Genomic DNA, 23,086 nt, shown 5'->3' with positions numbered 1-23,086 from the left:
TCATGCTCTAGGCCAGCTCCAGCCAACCATCTGCAGCACAGTCCAGACTTCCTCCTTTCTTCATGACTCCTCAGGATGGAAGAGCCCCTTTAGGATTCTCCTGGGTACACAGTCAGGTCTTGATTGTTGTATATTAGGGACAGAAGTATGACATGTTTGTGGGAAAGCTCAATACACAACTGGAGCTTGCTCAGGGGAGGGTTCCCAGGACTGAGGAATATTTGAAGCCCTGATCTAGATAATCAACTTTGAAAAGGGAGGCCCTGAAGTTAGAGTAGGTCAAGGTGTTTCAGTTTGTCTGAGGAGTAGCCACAGAGACCTGTAGATGTCTCCAAAGAGTATGCAAAGGAATTATAGCAAGGCAGCACTCAGCTCCTCCTAACCTGTGGCCTCCTAGTACCCGTACAGCCACTTAGCAGTGCTGAATGGCATAGTCTGCTCTTGGAAGAAAGTAGTTTCTCAACCCTTGAAATGCTCATAAACCATATATCAGTAACATTGCCAGTGGGGTTTCTAAATTGGGAAGGAGTCTTCAAGAGATGGATGCTTAGGTGTTAGCCAACAAGAGATTCCCGAACACTGGCTTACCTCGATGGAGAAGCAAAGGGCAGAGAAGCAGCCCCATAAAGAATACAAGCTCCTTTAGACTCCAACTATTAAAAGCATAAGAGTCTCCCCTATTTCTCACCCAGGCAGCATTGTGCTGACACTCAGTCCCATATATCTCTGCTTACAAACCCTAGGGGTTAGGATTCCACTCCCATCTTAAGGCTGAAACAGCGCTCATGACTACAGCTTCTCTGCTTAGAACCCTGAACGTACCCTCATGAAGTTACCAATAATTTCTTAGACTTTCGATGTGTTTATTTATCAATTTAACAGGCATTTAACATGACTATTATGTCCTCTCTCCTCTCTAACATGTACTGCAACTTAAGCTAATAAGACAGAGAAAAATTCAGAAATCACATTTCAAGAGAATATGATGTCCTGGCTTCTGCTGACTGTGTTCATGTTAAGTGCTAGATGTTTATGAAAAGGAAGACATGATCCCCTGGGGTCATTTCAGAGTCTAATACCTCCCTGTTAAGAACTCTCAGAAAGAGAAACTGGATTCAATCAGGAACACAAGATACCCTTACTCCCAGCTTCCCACTTTCAGGGAAATTAGATTAGGAAAAAGAATTAGCCAATCACTTTTGAACATTAAAGTAATTCAAACAAATAACTTATTAATTAAATTACTAATAAAAGGTCAATTGCTGGCAGTTTGAAAACTAGATTTGTAAGAAGGGATAAGAAAATAGAGGAGACCGCAATCAGAGTTTGGCAAATAACCAAATCCCTGGTACTTACAGAGGTGTCAGTCCCTGCCACAGACTGAATGTTTGTGCCCCTTCAAAGTTCATGTTAAATCTTTACCCCTAGGGTGACAGTAGGAGGAGGTGACTCCTTTGGGCCATGGTGATTAGGCCATGAGGGTAGAACCCTCATGAACTGGATTAATGACCTTCAAAAAAGGAATTTGCCCTCTTTCTGCCACATGAGAATACAACCAGAAGAAAGCCCTCCATAGAACCCAACCATGCTGGCACTCTGACCTTAGACTTCCAGACTCCAGATCTGGAAGAAATAAATTTCTGTTGTTTATAAGCCACCATGTCTATGGTACTTTTCTGTAGCACTCCACACTGACAAAGACATCCCCACAGCCAGTGCCACAGGTAACGAGTTGGAGCAAATGCAGTCAGGACCCTGAATCAACTGCTGCTTAGGGCCTGGGCCCAGAAGACAGACAGTGTCTGCCGTGGGCAGCCCGGCACCCAGTCTGGCAGTTTTATAGAAATATGGCTCCTTCTTAGAGTCATAAAACACTGGGATGCACAGGACCCTAAGACTCTGAGAGCAATTTCCTCATTTGACAAATAAGGAAACGACTTAGAGTGGTTTGACATGTTGCTGATGTTCCTAAGGAAGTAATTGTCAGAATGTGACTGGATCCCATTTTATCTGACCCCAGGGTCAGTGTGTTTAATCCATCGTATCCCACCATCTCTCTAAATGCCTCTTTGGGAAGAGCTGGCACTCAGACAGCATTGTAAGGGGAAGCCAGCACCATCGGCATCCATCACCAGCCTGTCTCCCCTCCTGTGAACCCCTGGCACCTCCAGGAGCAGCAGGACCAGCTCTGTCTTCTGACTCCCCTGTAGCTCTGTCCTGGCTGCCTCTTCCACAGAGGACTTGCTTTCCTTCCTCTTTAGTGTTCATCTAAATGGTTTTCTTGAAGGAAACTGACTTAAGCAAGACGATTCTCATAATTCTAAGGTGGGTGCTTTTCTGAGCTTAAGTCTCCCCAGAATTTAACGCACATGCATCTCTCTGGGTGAAACGCAGAGCTGTTTTTGAGCAGGAATGCTTCCCCTGTGGCCCTTGTATCCCCACACCATTCTCAAGTCACAGCCTTCAGGGTGTGACCCTTTTAAGAGATTTCCCTTCCTCGGTGCAGAGCCTCTCCGAGAAGATAAGAGCCACAAAACAGGCAGCTCCACAGACTAAGGCAGTGGCCTTCAGAAGCCAGCTTCTGCAAGACAGGAGCCCCGGTGGAGGAGTAATCAACTCTCCCTCCCATGAGGCAGCTGTGCAGAGGTCATGTCTAGAAAAGAAAAAATGTCATTACTGCCCATGGGAGAGTGTAATGACCCAAATTATGGCCTGTCAGATGAGGCAGCGCCTGCCCCAGGGAGGCCGCTGCAGCAGGCACAGCTTACAGAGGAGGTAGGAAAGAAATGTGCCCCTGGGCAGCCTGGGGAACATGGCACTTTGGTTTCAGCTGCAGACTTCTGTTTGCACATTCTGAGGCTGTGAAGTCCCCTCCCGGGAGACAAGGCTTCTTTGGCTAAGGGGAGAGAGGGGAGCAGGGTAATACACACAAGCTACCCTTTAAACAAGGCCTCTGGATGTAACTAGTAACCATCCTCTTCACCAGCATATTTAAACAATTCTTCTTTTGTTGTTTATTACAGATTTTAATCTTCCAGAATTTTTATAGAGGAGAGGATGGCATAAAAAATTACTGTTACTTGAAGTGATGTGGGAAGTGGAATATAATGGAAATTGAATTCACACTACAGAGAAATAGGGCTGAGTCCCAGGCCCAGTTCCATCACTGGCAACCTTGGGCAAGTGAGTTTCCTCTGGGAGCCTCATTTTCCTCATAATGTTACTTTATACAATGGCTCTGGGGACTGGGCATCTATCCATTCAAAAGATATTTACTGAGCACTCATTCCAGGCTGGGGCATACTCTAATAAGTAAATAGTAGTGATTTTAGAGTAATAGTAATAGGAGCTGTTATTGCAGTTGTTGTAGAAGAGTCGTAGGGATATGCATAGATTAAGTGTCAGACACAGTTCCAAGAACATTACATCATTAACCCTATGAGATTAACAATACTTTGCAAAGATATGGGGATCCAGGGACCCTCTTATACTTCCAGAGGGAGGATAAATAGGTAGAACCACTATGCAAGGGCATTTGACATCATCTAGCAAATCTGGCAATGCATACACCCTATGATCCTACAATTTGGTTTCTATTTACATGCCCCAGAGAACCTCTTGCACAAATGAAGTAAGAAGCATATAGAAAGATGCTTATCATAGCATTGCTTTGACAGAAAACATTGAAGACAAACTAATGGCCCATAAACCAAATGTATTGTGTTTACAGAAGAAAATACTTCTTCAATCTATCTGTCTGTCTATGTAGATCTTAAAACCTAACCACAAGTGTTGCAAAAGGAAAGGTACGTTATGATAGCATTTATGTACATCTGTAAAACACGGATAAACATTACCATATATGATTTTATAAGTACATCTATATGAAGAAAAAAACAGTTATGAACATAGAATGATACTCAGAAAGCTAATGACAAAAGTGAGCTATTTTTAATGGAAAAAAATAGACATACAGGATTAAACCAACTTAAGGGACCTAATCCATTGCCAGGCACAGGTTTGGCACTCAGTGATAATGATTATTTCTCCATACAAAGATGATGAAGGAATCACTCTGTTGGGATTTGACCGAGGCATAAGGAAGAGCTAGATATTCACCAAGTAGCTGAGATGATTATCTTTGACATTGACTTCTTAGGCTTTTTCCACCTGTGCTTTGAGGGGGAAAAAAAAAAATCTTTTTGATTTTAGTTCAGTTTCACCTCTAAGAAAACGATGATCTAAGAGAGTATGATATATCACCCCAAAGAACTTTTCATTTTCTTAAGGCCTCTGTAGACCTTTAATAAAGTGTCATTGCCAGGAAGGGGAATATCACACACTGGGACCTGTCATGGGGTGGGGGGGAGGGGAGGGGGATAGCATTAGGAGATATACCTAATGTAAATGACGAGTTAATGGGTGCAGCACACCAACATGGCACGTGTATACATATGTAACAAACCTGCATGTTGTGCACATGTACCCTAGAACATAAAGTATAATTAAAAAAAGAAAAACAAACAAGCAAAAGAAAGAAAAAATAATAATAAAGTGTCATTGTTTAGATTTTGGTCATATTGGCAAAAAACAAAAATTCTTATTGTCGTGCCCAGAGCCTGACAGAATGTTTTCCAGGGGCAAACCTCTCCTTTTGTTATAAGGTGCAAGATCATCCACAAATATGAAGTTCATTGCCAGTTTATTTTACAGGCTGGTCGTGAAGGAACATTTAAATCTATGAATTCTAGTGCCATGAATTCTACAAAGACTGGAAGGAGAATACTGTTCTCATCATTTGTCAAGTGGAGTATATTCTCAAAGATCATCTAGTTTTTCACTCAAAGTTTAGTCTGCAGATCAACAGCATTGGTGTTGCCTTGGGGCTTGTTAGAAATGCAGAAAATTAAATCCTGCTACAAAACAACTGAATTAGAATCTGAATTTTAACAAGATTTCCATGTAACGTATGCACACTAAAGTCTGCAAAGCAGTGATTTTGCCCAGTGGTTTCCAAACCTAGCAAGGAATGACATGAACTCTTTAGCATACAAATCCTTGTGCCTCACTTTCATAAATTAATATTCTTCCATAGGTCTATAATGAGGTCTACGAATATCTTTTTTAAACTTTGAAATGATTTCAAATATACAAAATAGTTCCAAGACTATTAAAAGTATCATTCCCCACTCCTCCATCCTCATGTTATCTACTCAAGATAATTTGAGACTAAATTGACAACATAAAGCCCCATTACTCCTGTAATACTTCAGTGTACATTTTCTACAGATGAAGACCTTCTCTACAACAAAAGTACAACTATAATAATAAGGGAGCTAACATTGATTTGTTACTAATTATTTAATCATGTGACACCATTTGAGCTTTGCCAGTTTAAGCTGGGTCCTGTGTCCTTTTGATGTTTCATCATTCACTGAGCACCTCCTTATTTTCTGGTACAAAAATACGTTTTAGCTCATCTAGTACTTTCCCTTCTTAGCCCTAGAATCAGCTATTTCTCTGAGGAGCCATGGTTCCTTCTAGTGAAGAATGACGTTTAGATACCAAGATATCAATATAGGTGTGTTCATTGTTATTGAGGTATCACTGCTACCCCTTCTTCTCAGTGGTAAGAAATGTATGTGTGTATGTGTCTGTATCACATATACAGGGATGTATATTAATTTCTATACCTACTTATATGTATCAATATATCTACAGATTGACAACTATGAATTCACATGTCAAACTCCAATTATAATTCAACACTCCTGAGTCAATTCTAGTTTGTTTATTTGTTTGCTTCCATTTTATATTTCTAATTTTCTTTACCAATAGTGAGAAGCCTGACTCCCATAATCCCACATGTACTTACTTATTTGGAAAATCCTCTCAGTTTGTAATCAATACCCTGTTGCTGGTCACTGGCCCTTTTTATTTTTTATTTTTTTTGTAATATTTGAGCTTTTTGTTGAATACTCTGTCACCTGTGCTTAAATAAGAGTTTGGGTCCCTACTTTTTCTCACTGCATCTTGACATGGTGCATTATAGCACCTTGTTTACCCTGACATCCCTTTCATGTGCCATCTCCTTCTCAAGACTATCAACTTTTCTAAGCTTGAGCCCTAACTTTATTTTTCTTCATATTCCCAGCTCCCACCACAGACTCCTGCTTGTTATGCTCCCATCCCCGGCCCCCACTGCGGAAGCTCCTTCCACCTCTCTTAGGCTTCAACACCTCACACTGGGCTGCCACAGTTGCTGCTCCCCTGCAAAGGCACCCTTCTCATCATCCTTCTGCACTGCCTCTGCTCTGCCCTTTGGGAAAACACTTCTCACCCAGCCGGGCTCTAATACCCACTGCCAAGCTGCAAAGATGCTTTCCTCACCCTGTTCGGGCTCTAACACACATGCCAGACTATTGTCACTGCCCCCAGCATTGCTCTTCACCCTGCTTGGGCTCTGATGCCCCACACTACTGTGCCACATTTTCCTGTTCAGGTTTCCTTCTTACCCCACTCGGACTCCAACATCGGGCTGCCTCCACCTCCACCCTCATCTCCTCTTGCGTCAACACCTCCTCACTCCACCTGGCCCCTGCTATTCCATGTCGGATCATGGCACCCTCTCAGCCAGCATAAACGCACATATCGCTTTGGCCTTGATTGTTTGGGCCCACCTTGAATTCCTATTTTTTAAACAACCTCGTTTAGATGATTCTTAAGAACAAGCCCAGCAGTGAACTTGCACTGGCATGTTGAGGTCCAGTTGGTAGTTCAACCTCTTACCAATTGCCATGACTCTTTACACTATGCTTAAGATTTCCTGTGGCTGCCTTTTGCCCAAAAAGGAAGCTCACACAGTTCCATTCATGGGAAGGTCCTTTGCACCTGAAGTTTTATTCCTTCTCATTTTTATCCTATTCCTCAGTCTGCTCACTTCAGATAGAGTCTAAATAATCACATTTTTCTCTAAATCTTCTCTTTTTGTCTTTTTTTTTTTTTTTTTTTTTTGAGATGGAGTTTCACTCTTGTCGCCCAGGCTGGAGTTCAGTGGCATGATCTCGGCTCACTGAAACCTCCGCCTCCTGGGTTCAAGTGGTTCTTCTGTCTTGGCCTCCCAAATAGCTGGGATTACAGGCATGCGCCACCACACCCGGCTAATTTTGTATTTTTAGTAGAGACAGGGTTTCTCCATGTTGGTCAGGCTGGTCTTGAACTCCCAACCTCAGGTGATCCACCTGCCTTGGCCTCCCAAAGTGCTGGGATGACAGGCGTGAGCCACCATGCCCGGCCTCTAAATCTTCTCTATTACAGTCCTAAAATCTCTAGGCTCATAAACATTTTCTTATATGTCACAGTTTTTATATTCCTTGATATTTTAAAGCTTTTTATTGGGAATATTCTAGGTTGTGAATGTTCTTCTCAAAATGTGATTACTGTCATAGTGACCTCACCTCCTTTAACTTGAAATATATACTTCTACTGATTCATCCTAGGACTCATCGAATTTTCCATTTCATATATTAAACAAAGAGCTCACATTTAGTTGGCTGTCCTCTAAAACTCTTAGGCCTTTCTCTCACAAATCTCTTTATTTTATGAAAGAGAAAATGGATCCTCATATAATTCAAAGTGAGTTGGTCCCATTGCATAAATAAGATGACGGGAAGTATATAAAGTCACTGGCTTATTTTTATCTTATTCTAAAATTTTATATTTACTTACCAAAATATCACATTCGTATTTCTTATGCATTTATTGAGGACATTCTTAAAACAATCTAGCTTCTCAAAGTTCCCTTAATTATGGAGGAATTATTGTCACTTTTCGACGGAGCTACATTAAAAAGGAGAATCTCCAAACTAACTTACTTTGGACCCATGATTTAGCAATAAACCATTTTGCTTAAATGAATTCTTAGGCATAATCCCAACACATAAAACATATAAAAGGGATCTGCCCTTTTTGTAACTTGTTGTAATACCATCTTAGCTTTTTCCTTGTTTCCTGGAGTATTTCCCAGGTCCTCTACAGAATATAGAAGATTCACTGGATAGATTATCAAGGAGCTGCAAAATATATTGAACAGTCATTTTGCCACAAATAGCTGGCCGGGAAGTGTAGCTTCCATTACTAGCCTAATAGGTCCCCTGTCTGAGTGCTGGAAAATGTATTATTAAACTCTAAACCTAGCTTCTGTGAGAATGAATTGGCCAGTCCTCAATAGTAAGGTGATGATTGGATCACTTAAAGATGTCATAGAGACAGGCCATCCATCCAACCATCCATCCATCTATTCATCCATCCATCAAAATTATTATAAGGAGTCAAGATCCTTAAACTGGTTGTAGAACAAATATCTACATTTTTCTAAGGAATGTGATTAGCCAGGTCCATTGGTTTATTCATCTCCAGTCTTACGGATATGATGGTGTTCACTAGACGCATTCCTGTCATAGTGCCAGATCAGGCTTCTGTTGGGAGGGGCTGGTGGTGGTCTTTTCCATTCGGATAACAGCCAAGGTATTCCCTAGTTTCCTGGAACTGCAATCACATTTGCCCTTTTCTAATAAGGCAGGTTCTCTAGTTCAAGGTAAGGCCTCCTCTGATTTTCATCACTTATTTTTTCAGTATTAGAGATACAGTTGCCTTCACCATGATTTTAAAACCTTTGGCTGATATATATGTCAAGTTTCTATAACAAGAGGTTGACAAAGGAGGGGATACTAGCATTTATTAAATAACTGCTGTGCATTAGTGTTATATTCTTGCATTGCTATAAAGAAATAATTGAGACAGGGTAATTTATAAAGAAAAGAGGTTTAATTGGCTCACAGTTTTGCAGGCTTTGCAAAAATCATGGTGCTGGCATCTGCTCAGCTTCTAGGGAGGCCTCAGGAAGATTACAATCATGGTGGGAGGCTAAGGGGGAGCAGGCACATTGCATGGCGAAAGCAGAAGTAAGAGAAAGAGAATAAAGGGAGATGCCACACACCTTTTTAAATGACCAGATCTTGTGAGAACTCACTATCATGAAGACAGTAACAAGCCATGAGAGATCCACCCTCATGATCCAAATACCTTCCACCAGGCCCCACCTCCAGCACTGGGGATTACAATCAAAATGAGATTTGGGCGAGGACAAATATCTAAACTATATCAACTAGACAGTTTGCTGGGTGTTTCCCTACTTTGATTTATGCTTTTCTCATGGTTGGTGTTTCTCACCTCTCAGACCTAGCTTCAAAGTCATCCATGACTAAATGACCTAATTAGGTCTCCTTCATTCTATTTTCTAAATTTTAATCTAATGTATTCCAATATAATTTTATAATTAAGAGCTTGTCTCCTATTTCCACTGGGATATAAGTTTCCTGAAGGCAGCAGTTATGACTGTTGGACAAGTTACTTATCTTGGGAATTTATTCATCTATAAAAGATGATGCACCATTAGGAACTCCCTCACAGAGTTATATGAGGCAGAAAATCCAGCTAAAAACATCTTTATAGTATGTCTAGCCTCTCCATAATATGGGTAGACTCTAAGTCTAGACTTGGAAAAAAATAGATGAAGGTGTAATTTGTAGCTGCCTATTTAATCCACATTTTCAAATTCAGGTTAGTGATTAATAAAATTGACATTAATCATTATTTCTGATTTTTTTCACCTATTTTCTTAATTGATCCTAAATTCAGACAAATAAAAAGATATACTAAAATATCAAGCCTGATCTCTGGCCTCTGATGTAGGCACAGTAGTAACATAGATAGCAAATATCTGTCTTTTCACTGGGATCTCTGAGAAACAGGACATGTTCCCTAAACAAGGCGCTAAAACTTCAAGACCCACTTTCGGTGAGATTGGAATTAAACATGGGAGTTAAAAGGAACAGTATAGAAACAAGGATGACATCAAAAGTCTGGCTTTTAACTGAGTAATTGAAGCTTAGTTCAAATTAAGTTGTTTTTGTTTGGGGTGTGGTAGGGGCTAGTTGATGACTTCTGTAAGGAGACCCTCCTGATTCCCAGAGACAGCACAACAGCAATAGCTCTTGCCCTGCTGGCTGGGCTGTAAAACAAAGTTGGGAGTGTGGGTTCCAGCAGCAGGGACATCTGAGGAGCTCTGCTGGGTTGTCACTAATGCTGTGGTCTTTTTATCTAGGATGAAGAAAAAGCAAGATGATCAGACATTCCTGGTACAGGACAGTGCCAGCCAGCTTCTGGCCTCCAGACAGCTTGACTTTGCCCCAGCTCTCCAGCAATTCTTCATAATCCTCCTACCCACCACAGGCATTGAGAAAGGAGATGGTGTGGGCAAGTTTCATAAAGAACTAACATTTGAGAAGGGCACAAGGCAGCAAGGAAACTTGTGTGGTCCAGGAAGACAGGAGGCATAAAGGATGTTCAGGCATAAAGGATGTTCAGTGGCCATTGAGTAGGCATTTATGTCTGCAGCAGACATTTTGAATAAGGAAGAACTGGGTGATCAGTCTGACAATATATTTAGAAGCTCTCTATTTCCGTGTGTTCAGAATAGCACATTATGATATATTACATTCCAAATAGTCAAGTTGCATAATCTTCCTAGTTCTTGCCACTCTGTTTTGTCTAGTTTTGAACAAATTATGTCTATTACTGAAAGTCTTGCATAAAGAAAAAGTTGTGTTTTCAAGGAGTGTATTCAAATAAATATTTTAAAAACGCAGAAAACACCTTGGAGTTACCCCTCAAAAAGGTAGTGCAGGTTCACTCTTAGCTAATATTTGTGAAGAACTTATGCATGATACATGTTGTAGAATTGACAGTAGTAATAGAGCAGGGTTTTATTTGATTTAACTTGCTCATTGCAAAGAATCATGTATAGTCTTGTTGAGGTGCTATATAGCATTTTAAGTAAAATGGTGCCACAGAGGAGACAGGATAGACTTTTTCATGTCTCCCAAAGGCAGCCTCAGCCTGCACCAGAAGAGTTCTGGGCACGAGAGGAAGACTGAACAAAGCCATGTGCAAGATGAGCCCATTTTAAGTGAAATGGCTGTGTGGAGAGTCCCATCAGCTCCTCTGCAAATGGACAAGTCATAAACCTGCCTAATGACTTGGAAACTCAAAATTGCCCCCTTCATTTTAGAGAATTTTTAATGTTGTCCTCTCCAATGGGCACCATTAAGAAAGACACCCTTCACTCCTCCACATGGGTTCCCTGTTAGGCAAGTATGTTTTCAGTAAGACCAGAGGGGAAAAGAACTCTCAGTGGGGGAAAGATTTGTCTAGAGAGAGGAGCACTTGCTAATTTCTCCAACCCACCCAATCCATTGAGCCAGAAAGACTGCAGGGTGTGCAAACCACAGAGAAAGTAGGATTTATCTCAGCTGTGATTGCATCTTCCAACCATTTTAATCTCTCTTTCTTTTGACACTGTATAATAATACTTTCTTCAAGGAATGTTCTTTAATCTTATAATTTGAAAACAAATTCGATTTCAGCTGTCCTTCTGGTAAGCGACCTTTAATGGTTTTGCTATAGGTAAAACTGTCATTATGTTCTGCCTCCCTACGCAGCTTTCTGGATATCAAATTGCTCAGATGCTGTGGCTTTTGTCAGTGATAATATTGCCCTTTCAAAATTTCTCTGTAAGCAGGCTGAAAGGATTCATTCAGAGCAGTGGTTTCATTAATTTATTTAAATGCATTTCTCAAACAAAGCAGGTTAGTTGTTTCGAAATGTCAAGGCCCGGGAGCAGATTTGCAAATATTCTACAAAATACAATTGTCCAGGCTTTCTAGGGGAAAGACAGTAGAGACTTGTCAAAGAAGCAAACTGACATGTGGCCACATGCTGTTCCCAAAGGCCCCAGCAGTCTTGTCCAACGAGATCAGCTGCATTCACACTCGGCTCTGTGGCAGGATCTGGCTCCTGCTTACAAAAAGGGCTGTGCTGTAGCAAAATGGTTTTGCTGTGGATGAAAGTCAGCACTAATCTTTCTAATACAAATTGCCTCTCCCTTAAGGGAGTTGTTTGCAGGTAGATTGTTTTAACTTTGCAAAGTGACTTGGCCCATTGGATGGCAATCCAGGTGGAGTGAATTCTGCTTGCTCAACTGGATGAATTGGGATCTAGGGAGCTTCAAGTTAGAGGAAATAGAGGCACTGGACCAGGCAGAGGAAGATGAAATAGCATGTGTTGAAAACCTGCATGAAATGCAAACAGGCAATTCTAAAGTATTGGCTGGAATATGTCATTTAAGAAAGGAGTAAAACATATCTTCTTCAAACATAGCTCTTATCACTCTGGATTTTCAATCACCCAGATGTTTTAGCTTTTCTCATTCCCCTACTAAAAAAGCAATGACTCCCTATTGTCTACTGAATAATATATAATCTTCTTAGCATGACATTCAAGACCCTCCACAATCTGGCATCAGCTTGTCTTTGAAAGTATAATTCCCATTATAACCCGCCCCCCGGACACACACACACACATCGTACATACTCAAGTGAAATTAGATACCCCTCTGTTTCCTAATGATGCCAGGCTTTTTTACTCACCCTCATGCTTTTGTGACAGCTGGAGACCCTATCCCCTCTTCACCCTCCTGTCAACCTCCATTGATTCTTCAAAGCCTGTCACAAATGCCTGGAAACTCACCCCATACTGCAAGGAAGTTCTTTACCTTCTGATTTTTCATGACACTTGGTAAGTCTAAGGCCCATACCATATCACAATGGACTGATTACATGATAATCTAGATATACACTGCACATTCCCTCTAGAGAATGAATGAACTCCCCATAGGCAAAACCAGTCCTTACCCACTCACCATCTCTTTTTACCGCAGAGCTTCTCGGCCCTGCAGCATAGCTTAGTCATCTGGGAGCTTCATGGAAATACCAACACTGGGCTGCAAATGGTCTGAGGTGGGGGTCTAGGCATTTTTGTTTATTTTGATTTGGGGGTGCTTCATTTTTTCTTTACCATCTGAACAATTTTTAAGTTTATAGTTCAGTAATCTTAAGCATATGCACATAGTTGTGCTTCCAGAACATTTTCATCTTGCAAAACTGAAACTCTATACCCATTAAACAATGACACCATTCCCCCCAGTCCCAGCCCCAGCCACCACCATTCTATTGTATGTCTTCATGAATTTGACTACTTTAGATACCTCATATAAGTGGAATCATACAGTATTTATCTATTTATGGCTGTCTTATTTCACTGAACATAATATTCTCAAGGTTCATCCATGTTGTATACCATGTGACAGGATTTCTTTCCTTTAGTAAGCTAAATAATATTCCATTATAGTTATATGCTATATTGTCTTTGTTCATTCATCTGTCAGTGGACATTTGGGATGGTTCCACCCCTTGTCTACTTTGAATAATGCTGCTATAAACATGGATGTGCAAATGTCTTTTCAAGATCCCGCTTTCTATTGCTTTGGCTATATTCCCAGAACTGGGATTACTAGATCATACGGTAATTCTATGTTTAAATTTTGGAGCAATCATCATACTGTTTTCCACAGAAGCTGCACCATTTTGTATTTCTACCAACAGTGTATAAAGGTTCTAATTTCTCCATATCCTTGCCAATACTTCTTATTTTCTGTTTTGGTGTTAGTAGCCATCCTAATGGGTGTGAGAGATGTCTCACTGTGGTTTTCATTTGTATTTCTCTAATGATTGGTGATGTTGAGCATCTTTTCATGCTTATTGGCCATTTGTACATTATCTTTGCACAAATGTCTATTCAAGGTCTTTGCCCATATTTTAGTTGTGTTACTTGTTTTTGTATTGTTGAATTGTAAGATTTCTTTATGTATTCTGCATATTAACCCCTTATCAGATTTGAAAATATGCTCTCACAATCTGTAGTTGCCTTTTCACTCCACTGGTCATGTTCTTTGATGCACAGAAGTTTTTAAGTTTGATGTAGTCCCATTTGTCTATTTTTACTTTTGTTCCCTGTGTTTTTGATGTCATATCCAAACATTCATTGTCATACTCATTGTTGTGAAGATTTTCCCCTATGTTTTCTTCTAGAAGATTTATGGTTTTTGGTCTCATGTTTAAGTTTTTAATCCAGTTTGAGTTAATTTTTGTATATGTCATAAGAATGTCATTCTTTTGCATGTGGATATCTAGTTTTCCCAACACCATTTGTTGAAAATCTCTTTTCCCTTTGCATGATCTTGACAGTTTTGGCAAAGATTATTTGATCATATAAACCAGGATTTATTTATGGACTCTCCATTCTATTCTACTGGTCTATGTCTATCTTTATTCTAGCACCATACTGACTTTTTTGATTACTCTAGCTTGTAATAAATTTTAAAATTAAAGAGTGTGACACCTCTAGCTTTGTTCTTTTTAAATATTTTGTTGTCTATTCAGGGTCCTTTGAATCCATATTTATTTTAAGATGAATTTTTCTATTTCTGAAAAAAATGCCACTTGGATTTTAATGGGGATTATGTTTAATCTACAGATTGCTTTGAGTGGGTAAGGTATTTATTAGAAGCTCCCAGGAGATTCCAATGCATAATCTCCACTGAAAGCCACTGATATGGTTTGGCTGTGTCCCCACCAAAATCTCAACTTAAATTGCATCTCCCAGAATTCCCATGTGTTGTGGGAGGGACTCAGGTGGCAGTAATTGAATCACGGGGGTCAGTCTTTCCCATGTTATTCTCATGATAGTGAATAAGTCTCACGAGATCTAATGGGTTTATCAGAGGTTTCTGCTTTTGCTTCTTCCTCATTTTTCTCTTGCCACCACCATATAGGAAGTGCTTTTCACCTCCCACCATGATTCTGAGGCCTCCCCAGTCAGTGGAACTGTAAGTCCAGTTAAACCTCAGTTCGTTCCCAGTTTCGTGTATGTCTTTATCAGCAGCATGAGAATGAACTAATATAGTAAATTGGTGCCAGTAGAGTGGGACATTGTTGAAAAGATACCTGAAAATGTGGAATTGACTTTGGAACCGGGTAACAGGCAGAGTTTGGAACAGTTTGGAGGGCTCAGAAGAAGACAAGAAAATGTGGGAAAGTTTGGAGCCTCCTAGAGACTTGGAGGGCTTAGAAGACAGGAAAATGTGGAAAAGTTTGGAACTCCCTAGAGACTTGTTGAATGGCTTTGACAAAAATGCTGATAGTGATATGAACAATAAGGTCCAGGCTGAGGTGGTCTCAGACAGAAATGAGGAACTTGTTGGGAATTGGACCAAAGGTGACTCTTGGTTATCTTACAGCAAATAGATTGGTGACATTTTGCCACTGCCTTAAAGATTTGTGGAACTTTGAATTTAAGAGAGATGATTTAGGGTATCTGAAGGAAGAAATTTCTAAGCAATAAAGCATTCAAAAGGTGACATGAGTGCTGTTAAAAACATTCCATTTTAAAAGGAAAACAGAGCCTACAAGTTAGAAAATTTTTAGCCTGTTGATGCAGTAGAAAAGAAAAACCCATTTTTTTGAAGTGAAATTCAAGCCAGCTGCAGAAATATTCATATGTAGCAAGCAGCCTAATGTTAATCCCCTAAACCATGGGGAAAATGTCTCCACGCCACATCAGAGACCTTCACAGTAGACCCTCTCATCACAGGCCTGGAGGTCTGTGGTTTTGTGGGCTGAGCCCAGGGTCGCCGTGCTGTATGCAGCTTAGGGACTTGGTGACCTGTTGTCCCAGCTGCTCCAATTGTGTCCAAAAGGGGCCATCATGGAGCTCAGGCTATGGCTTTAGAGGGTGGAAAACCCACGCCTTGGCAGCTTCCACATAGTGTTGAGCTTGCTGGTACACATAATTGAAGAACTGAGGTTTGGAAACCTCCATCTAGATTTCAGAAGAGGTATGGAAACGCCTGGATGCACAGGCAAAAGTTTGCTGCAGAGGCAGGGCCCTCATGGAGAACCTCTGCTAGGGCAGTGCAGGATGGAAATGTGGGGTCGGAGCCCCCACACAGAGTCCCTACTGGGGCATTGCCTAATGAAGTTGTGAGAAGAGGGTCACCGTCCTCCAGATCCAGATTGGTAGATCCACCGAGAGCTTGCACCATTTGCCTGGAAAAGCCACAGACACTCAACACCAGCCCATGAAAGCAGTGGGAGGGAGGCTGTACCCTGCAAAGCCACATTGGCGGAGCTGCCCAAAACCATGGGAACCCACCTCTTACATCAGTGTGACCTGAATGTGAGACCTAGAGTCAAAGGAGATAATTTTGGAGCTTGACTTCCCTGCTGGATTTTGGACTTGCATGGGCCCTGTAACCCTGTTATAATGGCCAGTTTCTCCCATTTGGAACAGCTGTATTTACCCAATACTGTACCCCCATTGTATCTAGGAAGTAACTAGCTTGCTTTTGATTTTATGGGCTCATAGGCTGAAGGCACTTGCCTTGTCTCAGATGAGACTTTGGACTGTGGACTTTTGGGTTAACGCTGAAATGAGTTAAGACTTTAGGGGACTGTTGTGAAGGCATGATTGGTTTTGAAACGTAAAGACATAAGATTTGGAGGGACCAGTGATGGAATGATATGGTTTGGCTGTGTCCCCACAAAAATCCCAACTTGAATTGTATCCCCCAGAATTCCCACATGTTATAGGAGGGACCCAGGGAGAAGTAATTGAATCATGGGGGCCAATCTTTCCCGTGCTCTTCTCATGATAATGAATAAGTATCACGAGACCTGACGGGTTTATCAGGGGTTTCCGCTTTTGCTTCTTCTTCATTTTTCTCTTGCCGCCACCATATAAGAAGTGCCTTATGCCTCCCACCATGATTCTGAGGCCTCCCCAGCCATGTGGAACTGTAAGTCCAATTAAATCTCTTTTTGTTCCCAGTTTAGGGTATGTCTTCATCAGCAGCATGAAAATGAACAAATACAGCCACCATCTCTCTACAGTGGCTGACACAATGCCTTGAGCATAGTCATTAAATGAGAACTTGTTTTAACTTATTAATCAGTTACTATTATGCCTTTTATAACTACTTTGGTTCATAAAGCAATGTGACATTGTAAAATTTGATTTAAAAGGTAAACAGCAAACAAACAAACATAAAAGGTCAGCAAATGAGCCCATGATCAAAAACAGCCAGGCACTGTAAAATAATGAACCCTGAAAGCAGACCACATCTGTAACTAAGCCTCCTTCCCAAAAGAACATCCCTCACTGCAAGAAGAAAATATGTGGCTCCAGTGAAATGAACACAGAGGAAGAGAGACATGAGGTTGGAACCCAGCGTGATCATGGCCAGCTGATTCTGAACTCTCGCAGAGATTCTTGTGAACCAGATACCAGTGGAAATGGAAGTGGAAGTGTCTTGTTAACCAGATATAAGTGGGATATTCCACCCAATATCCCATGGGTGGAATTTTCCAAAAGATCTCTAGCCTCTTATTCTACTCCCCAGGAAAGAATATGCAGCCATCCACAGTTCTGGTTTAAAAATCAATATTTTCTCTTTCTCTCATAACAGACTGCCCTTCCTTCTAGCTTGCTATGCTTTCCTGCAGCTTGCAGTGATGTACATGCTCTCTGCAGGCCTCCTTCCTTCTGGGAAGCCAGCATCCATAGAACCAAAGGCAAGGAAGTGGGTGGTAGAGACAGTGTTGCCTATGACTTCCCAGAGGAAGAAAAGAGTGTGCAAATTTGACTGTGAGAGGCACTCAAAACCTCTTACAAATTGTGAAACATTCTTTTACTTTAAACGTTTACTTCTTTTACTTTTACTTTTATTTTTTACTTACAAAAGAAGCATTTTTCACAAAGATAAAAACTAAAAGCCTACTGCTAATATACTTAAATATCCTGCCTTTCCAGCTGTATTAACTGGGCAGAGTCCTGGAGGCTCCGGGGATTCACGTCCCTCTGGCAACACAGCTCCCTCCAAGCTGCCTTGATGGAGCAGAGCTTACAGTTCACAGCTGCAAGCGAGTGAGCTCTCCAGGCAGAACCAGAACAATGATGCTCAGCAATTTGTTTGTTTTAAAAGAAATCCTCTTGAAAAATAGATCAGGCTATCTTCTAAAAATGGTATTAAGCCTTGGCTCGGAGATAAGAAAGAGACAAAGAAGGTGCCTTTCTTTGGAAGTGCCCCAGCTGGGAGTTTTTCTTCTCTAGTGTTGAGGGAATTTTGGGAGCCTAGAAGAGATCATGCTCCCTGGACAGGAGCCAATCAGTCACCCCAACCCAGAGAGTTGCAGCTTCTTTATTTTAGAATGACATATCTGACAGTCTAGTGTGTCCTGGTTGCTGCTGTTGTCACCCTGGTCCTCAGGACCTAGGCAGAAACAGGATGGAGTATACATGGGTGTATGTGGCATAATTGCCCATAGAAGGAAAGTAGAAAGAGGGTGGGAAGGAGAGGAAGAGGAAAGGAGAGTGAAGGGGGAAAGGGAAAGAAAGAAGAAGAGGCAAGGATGAGAAAGAGAGGTATCACTCGGGCACTGCCTCTGGCACATCCAGGCTAATTTTTGGATGGTTTGAGTTTGCTGTGGGGCTAGAGAATTCCACTGCAAGCAGGGCTGGAAAGAGAGAGTGTTTTCTTCTGTGTGAAATATTGATAATTTTCACAAATTTCACTTTGGGCTAAATAAACAAGATCAGTGGATGAAATCCTGAAAAATATCTCTATCCCCTCATGCCCATGAGGGAATCTGCTCTCCTTACCTACCTCTCTACCTCCTCATCCTCTCAAATGCAGCTCAGAATACAACTTCTTATTACAGCCCCCGCTAACCACCCAGTATTAGGCAGTGATACCACCCGGCCCCTTCTCTGAACTTCTAGAGTATTATCAACTATAAAATTCAGTTAGCAATGAATGAGTTATGTACTACATGGAGCTATCTATTTCATTGTTCTTGCAAAGTGCTTTTAAATAAAGGATGGACACATGTTCAGGTTTAGCCCAGACAGTACTTGTTTACACAGGTTAGTCCAGATTAATAATTATCACCTCCTTTTACTCTCATAAGTGTCTCAGTTAGGGAAGATTAACACGGTCAGCCTATTTACATGTTAAATTCTATATCATTCCAGACTCCCTAATGAGAATCTAAAAGCTCTTTGGGGCTCTCTGTCATTCTCCACACCAGTCTGGTTCCTTACATTCTGTGCCCAATAATGTCTTTATTGTGAGCATGAATCACCCTTTTTGTTTTAGAAGATGGAAAATGAACAAGTCCTAAAAACTTGTGAACATGTTGAACAAAAAGAGGGAGTTTTCATTTTTAACTTAGGCCCTTGTTGTTTTCATTGTTAAAGATTTAAAACACATCACATTCCAGAACTGAAGACCAGGGCAATTCCCAGACTTACATCTGATGTTTAAAGATAATGGTGAAGGAGAAAGTGCCAGTTCAAAGGCAGACAGAGTGCTCTGCCTGTCCTGATGCCTGCAGACTGCTCACCCTCTAGCAAGCTCAGGCAGCCTAGGCTTCCCGGTCACCTTGGTTTACTCGAAAATTTATTCATTCAATTTCATTATTGGAGTAATATAAGTGTACTGGCAAATAAAATGAGAATTTAAATGACAAACATTCTGAAAACAACAATCTAGAAAATGAAATCTCTTCTCTCTTATTGAAACATTATGTTCTCCAGGTGAAAGTGAAAATCACCCCTTTTGTTCTGTGTCTCCATTTTCTTCTAGAGGGAGAAACAGGGAGATGGTCCTATTATCCCCCATCTGTTCATTTACCATGGATCCATATTTATTAAGCACCTATCATGTACAAAACATGGCGCTGTGGGTCTGACAAGTGGTAAATAGACACAGTCCCTTCCTTCAAGTAGCTCATAGTCTAATATGCAAAAGAGATACAAAATGCTAGTGCAAACAGTTATGTAATAAATGTCTGGGTATTCAGGATTATTTCAGCAAGAGCTTAACAGAAATTCTTAACCTACACGGACGAGTCAGAAAGGACCGCACTAAACAAGAGACATTTAGGCCGAGACCCAAAAGGCAAATAGGAATTTGGGTAGGAGAAGAAAAGAGGAAGAAGTTTCCAGGCATAAGTAGCAACTGGCACAAAAGCTCTGAGGTGGGAGTGATTGGTGACTTTGAACAGGAAAACTGTGCCAGGCTTGCTGAACACGGTGGGTGAGGTACAGAAAAGGGGAAGAATCCACTAGGCTTGGCCGCTTACTCCAAGGTTTGGTTTCTTTCTTTTCCATTTGATCAATTACCACAAACCAGTTACCAAGGTCAACAACTAAACAAGTAGCTGAGTGAACATCAAAATCACAGCCAGGTCTCAGGGACTTTCACTTTGGCTTACATCATTTTGGGAAACGATGATAAGAATGCTTGGTAGAACCCTGTGTCCTGGCAGTAACATCTTCAAAGGACAGCAAAACGTAATCACCATCCCTTCTGAACAAATTGCTCCACTTTTTTTTTTTTTCTTTTTTGAGACAGAGTCTCACTCTGCCGCTCAGGCTGGAGTACAGTGGCGCGATCTCGGCTAACTGCAAGCTCCGCCTCCTGGGTTCAGGCCATTCTCCTGCCTCAGCCTCCGAGTAGCTGGGACTACAGGCACCCACCACGACGCCCGGCTAATTTTTTGCATTTTTAGTAGAGACAGGGTTTCACTGTGTTAGTCAGGATGGTCTCAATCTCCTGACCTCGTGATCCACCCTCCTCGGCCTCCCAAAGTGCTGGGATTACAGGCGTGAGCCACCGCGCCGGGCCAAATTGCTCCACTTCTAAACACTCCTCATTTCTCCAGGTCATGTTCTACTATTCTTCAGGAATAACCAACACATCAGTTATTAATTTTTGTGAATGCCAGCCTGGATGTGGCTGTGGCTTACTATGCTAAAGGCTACCAGAATAAAAATGGAAAAGGCATAGTTTCTGTCCTTGAGAAGCTTCGAATGAGCAAGGCAAATATAGAGAACAGAGTTCTGGCATGGTAGGTAGAAAATAGACTTTGCAGTCAGAGGCTTGGGTTGAAATGCTGCCTCTATCACTTGGGAATGTCGTGACCGTACACAATTTTATTAACCTCCCTGAGCCTCATTTATTAATTAGAAAAATGAAGATAATATCCACCTGCCTCTCCTAGAATTGTTGGGAAGATTGAATGAAGTAATATTTTCAGATAATGTGTTTGAATGTGTGTACAGAGAGTAATATTTTCTGATAATGTGGGAGGCCGAGGCGGGCAGGTCACCTGAAGTCAGGAGTTTGCGACCAGCCTCACCAGCATGATGGAACCTCATCTCTACTAAAAATACAAAAAATTAGCTGGGAATGGTGGCGGGTGCCTATAATCCCAGCTATTCGGGAGGCTGAGGTGGAAGAATCACTTGAACCCGGGAGGCAGCGTTTGCAGCGAGCCAAAATCATGCCACTACACTCCAGTTGGGGCAACAAGAGTGAAACTCCATCTCAAAAAATAATAATAAATAAAAATAAAATTAAAAATACTTTCAGATAGTGTGTGTGTGTGTGTGTGTGTGAATGTGTGTACTCACTTCCAAGCAAGAAGAGAGATGGAGAAAAAATATCAACAGAAATTGTTCCCTACTCTTCAATATATAGACTGATGGGAACACAGACACGTAGACAGACATCGTAATCACTACGTAAAATGTAGGTTCAACAATGCACAAAGAGATGATGAGTAAAGTAAAGGAAAGGTGGTGATGTAGAAGAAGGGACAGATTCAGGTGCCATCTCAGGTACATTCAATTATATAGTTTGAAAAAATTGAGATAAAATATTAACAAGGTTTTGTTTCATACAGACAATCTGAAATCAAGTGAATCCCTGCATGCAAAATGCATTGACATGGTTCTTTTCTAAACTATTAGGTCGAATGAATTGAAGCTTTGTTCATACTCTAACCAGATGCCAGTGACATGTTAGCTGGCAAATAAACATGGCTACCTTTTAGAGGTTTAGTCTTAACTTGTGCAAGTTTTCAGTTATGTATGGTCTTTATGAACCATGTCCTTTCAGGAAGTACAAGTTATCTTGCATTTAGGGTGTAGGTGGGGAGAACTAATAAGACTTAGTAAATGAATGACGGGCAAAGAAATGCTATAAGACAGAAGGAAAAGTAAAGATTGACTTCTAGTTCCCCAGCTTCTGTGACTTGTTACCTGGCAAAACCATTTAATAAGGTATCTTTAACCTGAAAAAACAAGTTCCTCACTGAAAAGTGTGCAAAGATGTGTTGGACAATTGTGTGACAGGAATATTATAAATGAGATTCATAAGTCTATCAGCTATTGGACAAGAGGAAAACTAAGGCTCCCTCCAAGCAAGAGATTTCAAGATGAGGAGGTCTTCCCTGTACTTCTACTCAATTTCCAGAATCCTCATTGTGAATGCCTTTCCTTCTGAACTGCCTGTATTGGTTAGCTTTTAGGACTCTCAGTGCTGCCTCCTTGTGGATTGTGAGCTCCCAGGGCTGCTGTTGTTAGTAATACTAACAGCAGCAGGAACAATAATGCTAATATTTGTATGGTACTTACTAGGTACCAAACACTCATATACTAACTCATTTAATCATCTCCTAGACCTTAGTAGGAAAATAGTCTTATCCATATCTTACAGATAAAGAAACTGAAAGGCAAAGGGATCAGCTAACTTGCCCCAAATCACACATAAGAGCCAGGATTGGAACTCAGGGAGCTTCCAGCTGTCTCTGGAGTCCATGCTCCTACCAGCTTTCTTACGTCACCACCCCAGAGGAGAGATGGATCTCGGCTCTCTAGCTCTGCAGGTATAGCATATGGTAAGAGTGGGGGTTCTTTGGAACCCAGGACCCTGGAACATCTCTTTCAGGGGTCATCTTCTTCCCTGTGACAAATGACCCTCATAGCATCTCAGGACTGTGGCTCCAGCAATACATGGAAGGGGCAGGCAAGCCCCTTAGAACCTCTGCTCTACTGAACTTTTCCTTTTGTGCTCCTGATCTGTTAATCTCCTGGGACCGAGGGTTAGAAACTGCCAATTTCTGCAGCTACAACCCCATTCCAGATTTTCTCTTATTCATATGAGTAGGCTAGTTCTGACTACCTCTGGACTAAGAACATGTTACCTTTCTTTATTTTATTTTAT

Source organism: Colobus angolensis, unplaced genomic scaffold (assembly GCF_000951035.1).
Source record: "Colobus angolensis palliatus isolate OR3802 unplaced genomic scaffold, Cang.pa_1.0 Scaffold109, whole genome shotgun sequence".
In the NCBI taxonomy this organism is placed as follows: Eukaryota; Metazoa; Chordata; class Mammalia; order Primates; family Cercopithecidae; genus Colobus; species Colobus angolensis.
This window is presented reverse-complemented; position numbering follows the sequence as displayed.